The 9,790-nt window shown below is 42.0% G+C and overlaps 1 long non-coding RNA gene across 1 annotated transcript; it reads right to left on the reverse strand.

Annotated features, from left to right (window-relative positions):
* Nucleotides 1-1,944: 1,944 nt before the first annotated feature.
* Nucleotides 1,945-7,569, reverse strand: LOC141939020 (uncharacterized). Its single transcript, XR_012627453.1, has 2 exons — nucleotides 7,466-7,569; nucleotides 1,945-5,440 (listed from the first exon to the last, which is right to left on the reverse strand). It is a non-coding gene; the product is annotated as an uncharacterized LOC141939020 (long non-coding RNA).
* Nucleotides 7,570-9,790: the final 2,221 nt, after the last annotated feature.

Consider the following 9,790-nt stretch of genomic DNA (forward strand, 5'->3'; position numbering starts at 1 on the left):
GCAGAGCCAACTGAGCTGTGCTAAATGCATGCAAGCTGTCCAAGATCAGGAAAGCTTAAGCAGCTAAATAATATTGCTGCATTTACCTAGGTAACAAGTTCCTTCTCCTAGTGAAACCATTCCTCTGACATTGCCTAGTGTAAAAGAGTCTCCAGTTCTCAGTTCAGCCCTTTGGCATTAACACAGGAACGCACTGTATCTTGGGCAGCTCTAGTCCTAACTGAAATGCCTCAGGGAAGTGGGATGAGTCTCAGCCCTTTTAACACAGCTATACCAAAAGCAGGCTTAAATGAAATCATTTAGAGAAATCCAAGTAAAAGTCGTTGGAAAGCAATCAGGGCTTCTCCTAGCATCTCTACTAGAACAAGTAATAAAGACGTAATCCTTGGCTCAGCAGGCAATTGCAAATGGCAATGCTCATTGACATCAAGTAAGCCAGCCTTCAAAGTGACATGCAAGTTTCCCGATTCTTCTAAGTGAAAAGCCCTTTCAGGGCACTCAGAATTCCACAGCTCCACTAGTATGAAAACATGAACTGAAATAGCCAAATGCATCAGGACTGGACTTGAAATAACATCGGTAAATGAGATTCGTCATCTCAGCCTCAACACCTGAGTTCAGAGCCATTTGCATCTCTTCTCAGGACCCATTTTTTGGGAGACTGCATCAGGAAGACAAGACAGAAAATCAAATGCTTAAACAGAATTAAGATCTCTTCTGCACCTTGTTAGTGAGAACACATTGTCTGTATATTTGAATGCTTCATCCCTTGCTACATAGCCACAGCTCGATAATAGAGTAAGCCGTCTGGTGGCTGACAGGCTGCCTTCTGCAGCTGTTTTTAAATTTTTCTAATTAGCTAAGCAAAGGAAGAAAGTACAGTTCTTAAATTCTGCAATTGTGAAGACACTATTGCCTGCACTACAAGAAAGACTGAACAGCACCAGGAATCTAGTGAATCCATGTGATACTTCACTACTCAGAGGGAAAAGTCTATCACCATCCCAAGCATGTTTTGCAAAGTTGTCCAAATTCTTTATATAGGTCTAGGCATGAACATTTGGGGATGAACATAGGCATGAACATAGGGGGAACCACTATTTCTCCATTTGGTTAGAGTCACTTCTATGGGACTCCAAGCATGAGGAAGGAATAAGAAGACCTCTGCCTCAGTTCCTTCATTTAGGCCAGTTTTGGAGTACAAGAGAAAAGGATTGAAAGTACATAATTTTATCCCAAGAAAGAGGGGAGGTAACTAGGGACCAGATCCTTCTATGTCATATTTCAGAAGCCACTGTGTTCAAGTGTGGCATGAAGCACATGTTGCCCTCTTCCTCTTAATGATGCCCCCCCCCCCCGCAAATCAGTTCTGAGCCAAAAGATATTATTACTCATCAGTACATACATGCTAAGCTCTTTTGGGCCATGTAATTATGTCTGCTATTCTCCACAATGGCATTAAAAACATGCTACATAATCATTACGGCACTTGAAGTAGCTGAAGAAAAAGCACACTGGGAAAAAAGTCAGTGCCATCCTTCAACTCCACAAAGTCAGCAAGCCAGCCATGCTCTGCAGGCAGTGCAGTGCACCACACTATCTTGACCCCATTTGTGCCCTGTGTGCTATCTGTGCCATGGTTTTTATCCTCCATGCACAAATTTTACAACTAAGAAAACTGTGCCTCATGGTACAACAGAGCCACATCTTAAAAACAGGATCAGCTTGTACACAACATGAAGAATCAGGATAACAATTAATGAAGACTAAAAGGATATTTACTAATTTCATCTCCTCATTCACCTGTCCGTGAGGATCTAAACACACAGCTAAGAAGCCTTTTCCTGTTCAGTGGTGCCACAGAACTTATAAAACCTGCATAAGATCTTGAGCTGTGGGTTGTTATAAGTAGATTTCTCAAACTGATGTGAGTCAGAGCCAATCAAAATTTCAATTGTTTACTTAGCAAGCGGCAACAAGCAAAACAGCGCTGGGCGGCCGGGGAGTCCTTGCTCCACCAACGGCGCGCACTCACTTCCCGAGGGTCCGTCTCTTTTATATCCTCCGCCTTCCGGTATCGGGTCTCTCTGAGAGGTGTACCCGGCGTCCGCGCACTTTGCAGCTAGGGGGTCGCTCCATCCGGGTCTTCCTCGCGTCACCAATTCCTCGTATTTCCTGCTTTCCTGAGAGTGGCTCACAAAGCTTTTGTTTATATCTTACAGAGTATAGACATCACCCCTTTGTCCTTCTTCCCTTTGTCTTTCTCCCCTTTGTCCTTCTTCCCTTCTCCCTCTTTTCAGTCTTTTGCACAATAGGAGTCCTTGCTTCAGCATTTCAACTTAATAAGCACTTGCAGTCAGTTAGTCGTTACACAGTGTAATAGTTAAGTTTAAGCTTAGGCTTACATAGTTTATGGAATAACATGTCACAAGCTCCCAGTATCTTTAATGGAATTTGATGAACAAACAGTTTACTGTCTATCACAATCCCCCCTTTTTCTTTTTATCATTTTGTTCATCAAATTGTTGCAATTTTTGTTGACTTAACAGGAGAGTTGTTTTTTTGTTTTGTTTTTGTTTTTTTTTAATTTAAAGTCATCATCTAATTGGTCGTTTTTGGTTTTAATGAGTATTGGACGGGTGACAGACATCAGATATGTTACCCGCTGCATCATTTTCCAAGTTATGACATATAATATTATTGACAAAGTTAAACTGATCAAAATTAATATCAAGAGAACCACAATGGAGGTGACACAACTTATTCAAGATGTCTGTAGCAGTAGGTGACCATCCAAAAAGGGTGTTCCACCAGTTATGTTCTGCATTCTTTTTGCTCTTTCCAAGACTCGGTGTATTTCTTCCACATTGTGATGAACAGTTATTAGTTGTTTTTTTTTGTTTTTTTTTTTTTTTTGTCCGTTTTCTCTAACTTGCTCTAAAATTTCAACTAAGTCTTTGTGTTGAAGTAACTGCTTAACCAAAGTGAGATTCATTCCAATGGGTGTAGGTTGTAGATTATGTATTAACGTATAATTGGATTGCAGGAGTTGGTGAGACATGACCGGGGCTAAATAGGAAAAGTCACATTCGATTATCTTTGTGAAATTGTAAATACAGAGATTTGAATAATTTTTAGTCTCTACTATGACCTTGTCTACGGTTAAGAATTCACAAACCGTCCTCTAACATACACAACCTTTGCCGATATATATGAGTACTGTTTTAGGACTTTCATTGGGATGGACCTCAAAGTGGTAAATATTTTGTTCGATATCTAAACAAATATCTTGTGCCTCAATTGCATTGCCTTCACAAATAATTCCTTGTTGTCCTCGCACAATGCAAGGTTCTAAATTGACGGTTTGTCATTTTTCGTTTACTTTTCGGGCCCATACTCTATGCTCAGAAGGATAGAGTATGGTCCCGTTGTGATTTAGTTTTAATGAAATGACAGGGTAAATTTGGTATATGGTGGTATTATGAACAGTGAGTACAAAGGCAGTAGCTGCATTTGTGATGGGGTCATAGGTAAAGTTTACCAGATTCCACCAGGATTGGAGTTTCCTTTCAAAATCAGTGGTACTGTCCCAAATTATTCTCCGAATTTCAGTAGGGAGGGTTCCTTCTTCATCTTCTTTTATAATTGAAGCAGCTACCGACTGCATCCATATTTGGGCCTGGATGCAGCTGAGAGCCAAAGATAGGTTATTTTGGAGTATACCAAGTGTACCTGTAATCAATTCGTGATCTTTTATATTTACCTTTTCCCCTTTTGGTAATATATTTGACAACAGCTACTGATTTGTCCCCAAAGCCAATAAGGCAGATTACAAAGGTTGTTGTAAATTAGTTAAATTATTAACCGAGGTTGTCAATTTGTTCATTATTACCTCCGAGTCAATATTATTTAAAACTCCTAATCCTGTTTCCAAAACGCCGGTTAAGTTTCTCTGTATTCTTTTCATAGGAGGAGTTCGTTTTTGTAGCCAGGTTGTCCAACCTTTATAAGAGGTTTTTAGGAAAGGTGAACAGGTTGGTTGAATATTTGAAACATTATTTTGTATCAGCAATTCAACTTATTTGAGAGACCACGCCGGGTTAAATAACATTTGTTGTTGACCTGTATTTCTAATTGCATATGGTCCGATTCCAAAGATTCTTGGGTTAAACACGGCAGTTGGTTGTGTTGGAACAGTATGAGTAGGAGTAGTTATAGTTTCCTCCTGTATGTTCAGTGGGAATCGGAAAGATACAACCTGGTCTCCTGACCTGGTTCCCCCCAAACAAACTATGGACACTGGTTGGGTTGCAGTAAATGCATACCAACAGATCTCAGTCTCACAACGGGTTTGCGTTATTTTAGATCCCGTCTTGTCTCTTATAACGATTTGAGTCAAAGGGGGCTGACGGGTTATCACACTTACATTGAATGTTCTGCAGTCTATTTGTATCTCATCTCCTTTTTTAGTTGTCCAGGTATGGGATGAATTTTCCTATTTATATGTTTGGAGTGTTCGGTTATTATTTAATATGGTGGTTGTCAACCTCATCCCATACAAATTTGTACCCATACTTCCCGTATGTCCATAATAAGTGTCTGACCAGGGTCATGGTATTAGGTTAGTTAGGGTATGTTCAAAAGGCTGGTGGGATTCTATAGATTTATGTAGCTTCTCTTATATATATATATTTTTTTTTTTTTTTAATCAGGTTGTTTGGCACTCCTATCTGGCCCTTCCCTCTCAGAGGTCTTTTTCTCCTCAGAGTAGGGTAGCAAAGTTTTCCCCACTTCAGTACGTCTCTGCCTCCTCTGCCTACTCTGTTGCTTAGAGCAGCAGGGTGTTCCATCTTCTCGGCAGCAGCCGTATTCTTCAGGGGTACGCTTACCTCTGCTCCGGGACACGTAGGCCTCCTAGTTTTTAGTTTTGACTTCGGGTCCACGGCAGGGGACCCAGGGGATCTGCTTTCTACAGATCACCCTTAGGATCTGAGGGTGATATTCAGTAGGCCAATTAGGGTGAGTGCACTCTATTTCGGGATTTATCCCTTTGGTAAATATGTCCCACCAAATTTTCGAATCCTCAATTATTTTTCCCGTTTTTACTCCAATTTTTAGGGCCTGATTAGTTAATCTTCGTTCTCGTTGATAACACTGTTCGCAACTAGACCGAAGATTTATTCCATGTGCATTATGAACCCACCAGTCTTCTTTACATACATTGCACTTTATGCAGATAAAGGGAAAACAAATACAAGTTTCAACTGGACAAAATATTAGGGTCTCACTCATCGAGTCCTTCGTAGGTTCTTTCAAGTTTTCCGAAGGGTGACTCGTAGATCCCCAGGAGGGCTGGTCACTTTCCAGGTCGGATCCTGTATAAGTCCCTTTATGCGACTTGCGTGTGTCCACCCCTTCTCAGCAGTCCGAACAGCAGTTTCTGTAGTGATAAGAGCAACGTAGGGTCCTTCCCAACGGGGAGGTCAAAGAAGATTCTTTCCATGATTTGATTAGTACTTTATCTCCTGGTTGGATTTGATGCATGGCCACATCCAATGGAGGCCTTTGTACTACCATCCCCCGGGCCTGCAGTTGTTTTCCCCTTGCCATTAGCTGTATCAGATAGGATTTTATCTTTAGTTCTTCAAGTTGGGGGTGATCTGGTGGTATTTCTAAATCATAGGGCATCCCATATAACATTTCGAAGGGAGAAATACTTACATCGGTTCGGGGTTGAGTTTTGATATTTAACAATGCTAAAGGGAGACACTTTATCCATGACATTTTGGTTTCTAACATCAACTTGGTAAGGTGGGTTTTTTTGGTGTGGTTTTTTTTTGTTTGTTTTTGTTTTTTCTTCATTCATACGTTCAACTTTTCCTGAGCTCTGCGAGTGCCACGGGGTATGGTATTGCCACTGTGTACCTAGGGCAGCCAAAGTCTCTTTGGTTACTCTAGATACAAAATGTGGACCCCTATCTGAGTCTATTGTTTCTATTGTTCCATACTGAGGTATAACTTCTTCAAGTAGTATCCTTGTTACTGTGTGAGCTGTGGCTCGAGCTGTGGGAAAGGCTTCTACGAATTGGGTTAAATGATCTATAATTACTAGTAAGTATTTATACCTCCCCACCTTTGGTAATTCGGTAAAGTCTATTTGTATTCTTGCAAAAGGTCTATGAGCCAATTCTCGCCCCCCATATACTCGTTTTCTTATTTGATGTTTATTTACTTTTTGACAAACGAGACATTCTCCTATCACTCGTATGGTTATATCATATATCCCAATGCACATGTATTTAGTTGCAAATTGATCCACTAATGCCTGAGTTCCCCAATGAGTGTTTTTATGGAATTGCTGCATTATCTTGGTAGCTATGGGTTTTGGGAGAACTTCTCGGCTATCCGGGAGTTCCCATTTTCCATTAGCTTTCTGTTTAATCCCCATTTGATTTAATTCTGCTTGTTCTTGAACAGTAAAGCTTAAAATTTCATAGGATTTTCCATGGAAAAAGCACTACTTAAACCCTGGTCTTTCACATACACATTCTATGCCGTCTACCCTGAAATCGTCCCAGCAAGCATAACAGGGGAGGTAATTATCTCCACAATTAACACACCGCTTTCTGGCCTCTATCGGATCATCCAAGTGCAGTGCTAATAGCGCTGCTCTCTTTGCCTCTTGATCAGGAAGGTTATTCCCCCGTACTAAAGGATTTAGCCCCCTCTAGTGTCCCTTTAAGTGTACTACCGCAATTTCGCTGGGCCCTCGTATAGCTTGCAAAATTTGTGATATTAACTCCTGATGTACTAGGTCCTTCCCCCGAGAATTGATTAAGCCTCTCTCTTCCCATATTTTTCCAAAGGTATGTACTACTCCGAAGGCATATCTAGAATCGGTATATATAGTTCCCACTTTTTCTTTTAGTAATTGTAAAGCCTTTACTACTGCATATAATTCGCATGCCTGTGCATATTCACTTTCCTCCAAACTAAAGGGTTCCTTTGAATTGACATAAATGTTTAAGGCTTGACAGACCCACTCTTCAAAGGACCCAAAAAAACCAGGCCAATAGAGATGGTCGCCCCTGATTTGTTTCCCTCCCCAAACCTCCATACAATAATAAATCATTTCTACTTTGTCCTTACCCCGCCTAGAGGGGTAATTTTCCCAATGGTTTAACATTAAGCCTAAAGGGCTATCTGGTGGTATCTGGGGGTACCTCACCTTGGGTCCCACACCGCCCATGGGATCAGAAGGCTTGCTCTTCTTCTGCCCCATCTTCCGGAGCGCCTTCACAAACTCACACAATTCGTTTTTCCCCCTTTTTGTGACCCAGTCCCTTGCGGGATATGGGAAATGCACTACCGAGGGGTCCGCACTCGTTTCGCCCTGCTGGGCGTCTCACACACCACGCTCCGGGAAACCCAACCCCAACCGAATGGATAACCGGCCTACACTCACGCAACCCTGCGTCTTCGTCCGGGGCTTCGTGCACAAAGATTACGGGGTTACCGGTGTTCTTTTGCTTGTTGCCGAGTTTTGGAGTTCGTCGGTAGAGGGTGTGATAGCACTCAGCTGGGGCCGCTGAACTCAGCGGGGCGCGCTCCCCGTATGGGGCTTCCCACCAGATTGCCTCTATCCGAGTCACGGCACCAATTTTGTTATAAGTAGATTTCTCAAATTGATGTGAGTCAGAGCCAATCAAAATTTCAATTGTTTACTTAGCAAGCGGCAACAAGCAAAACAGCGCTGGGCGGCCGGGGAGTCCTTGCTCCACCAACGGCGCGCACTCACTTCCCGAGGGTCCGTCTCTTTTATATCCTCCGCCTTCCGGTATCGGGTCTCTCTGAGAGGTGTACCCGGCGTCCGCGCACTTTGCAGCTAGGGGGTCGCTCCATCCGGGTCTTCCTCGCGTCACCAATTCCTCGTATTTCCTGCTTTCCTGAGAGTGGCTCACAAAGCTTTTGTTTATATCTTACAGAGTATAGACATCACCCCTTTGTCCTTCTTCCCTTTGTCTTTCTCCCCTTTGTCCTTCTTCCCTTCTCCCTCTTTTCAGTCTTTTGCACAATAGGAGTCCTTGCTTCAGCATTTCAACTTAATAAGCACTTGCAGTCAGTTAGTCGTTACACAGTGTAATAGTTAAGTTTAAGCTTAGGCTTACATAGTTTATGGAATAACATGTCACAAGCTCCCAGTATCTTTAATGGAATTTGATGAACAAACAGTTTACTGTCTATCACACCTGTCTTGACTGATAACAAGGACCAAAATATTGTCTGTAATGAAGTTAAAACTCCTTATATCACTATTCATCATCAGTAGCAGAAATTAGCTTTGTGTTATTAAAGCTGAGGATCAAAAGTCCCATTCAAAGAAGTAATGGTAATTATAGTAAAAATAAGGTAAAAAGCAGCTTTCTGGAAGTAAAAATTGGTAAGATGTCCCTAGCACATAAATGCAAAGAAAGGAGAAAAAAAAGGAACTTACAGCTGTGACAGGACCAGTTACTGAGAGCTCAGCTTCATCATTCACTCCTAGAGCTTTCTGCTAAAGAGGACATACAAGGGGAAAACAGGGATAGAAAACATCTTCCCTCCTGCCAACTTCGGAAATTCAAGGCAATAGGAGTTGAATTAAGAAGTGCAGCATTCAGATGCCATGTGGTTTATCCCCCAACCAAAGGCTCAGCTGCTGAGTATCACGATGCTAATTGTAACAGTTCATCACAGACACCAGACAATCCTCTGGGGTCACATTTATCAAACCACACAGCACTAAGACGAACTATACTGCAAGGTTCATCAACACAAAAGCAATCAAGACTTAACATGGGTATAAGCAACACAACAAGCGCTTGTCAGGGAAGGCAAACCTCTTAAATATCTTAAGAGTCCACACAAATCAATGGCTAGCATCTCAAGTGAATCTGATCACACTGTTGTCCCTACTATATAAATAACCTGTGTCAAAAGGGACATGATAGGTGCTCCACAGCAGGTAGGAAAGTCCATGCATTTTTCTCCTTCCCCCCTCCCCAGGGGGATATTATATAGCAAATATAATGTGCATAATCCACAAACACACATGCACTAAAACTCACTCTTTTGGTCCAAAAAATGAAATAAATGTCTTAAACTTCATAAAAGTTCTCGCTTTTCCCACGTTCACCTTCCCTGCCTTCTTCCTCATTCTCACACTAAACTGCCTTTTCCAACCGCCGTGGCCACTCCTGGACTTGAAAATCATCTTCTGCTCAAATTGAGGAAGTCTGTCCATCTTTTTCCTCTGCATACCTGGGCATAGAAAAGAGGTTTATTGAAGAGATGAAGGATTTTCTGAGAGAACTTCTAAATAATGTAGTCAGGACGTATCACTAAATTGTCTGTCAAGTACATGACTACAGAACCCATTAATTTTGCATATCTATACATAAAATAGTTTCATTCCACTCACCTCTTCACCTGGCTGCTTTTCAGTCCAGGGCTGGAAACAAAGCCTTGACAACCGCCACCTGGACCTGCTAAGGGTACGCTGAAGAGCGTCTACTCACTGAGTGATGCCCTGTGATTCTTCAGGCTCAGGATGCACATGCCTCACAAACTTTTTCTTTCAAGCCCCTGAGAAATCCAGTGGTTACTTGTGCCCTTTGTAAGTTGTTCTTTTTTCCCCTGTGGGAGGGAGAAAGGACCAATGCATTGCTTGGTACCTGGGAAGACCCTGTTTCTGCAGCCAGTTGATCCACCTGCCTTGGCAGCATATTCCCTTTTAAAACATTTCCCCCTG

Source organism: Strix uralensis, unplaced genomic scaffold (genome assembly GCF_047716275.1).
Source record: "Strix uralensis isolate ZFMK-TIS-50842 unplaced genomic scaffold, bStrUra1 scaffold_503, whole genome shotgun sequence".
NCBI lineage: Eukaryota > Metazoa > Chordata > Aves > Strigiformes > Strigidae > Strix > Strix uralensis.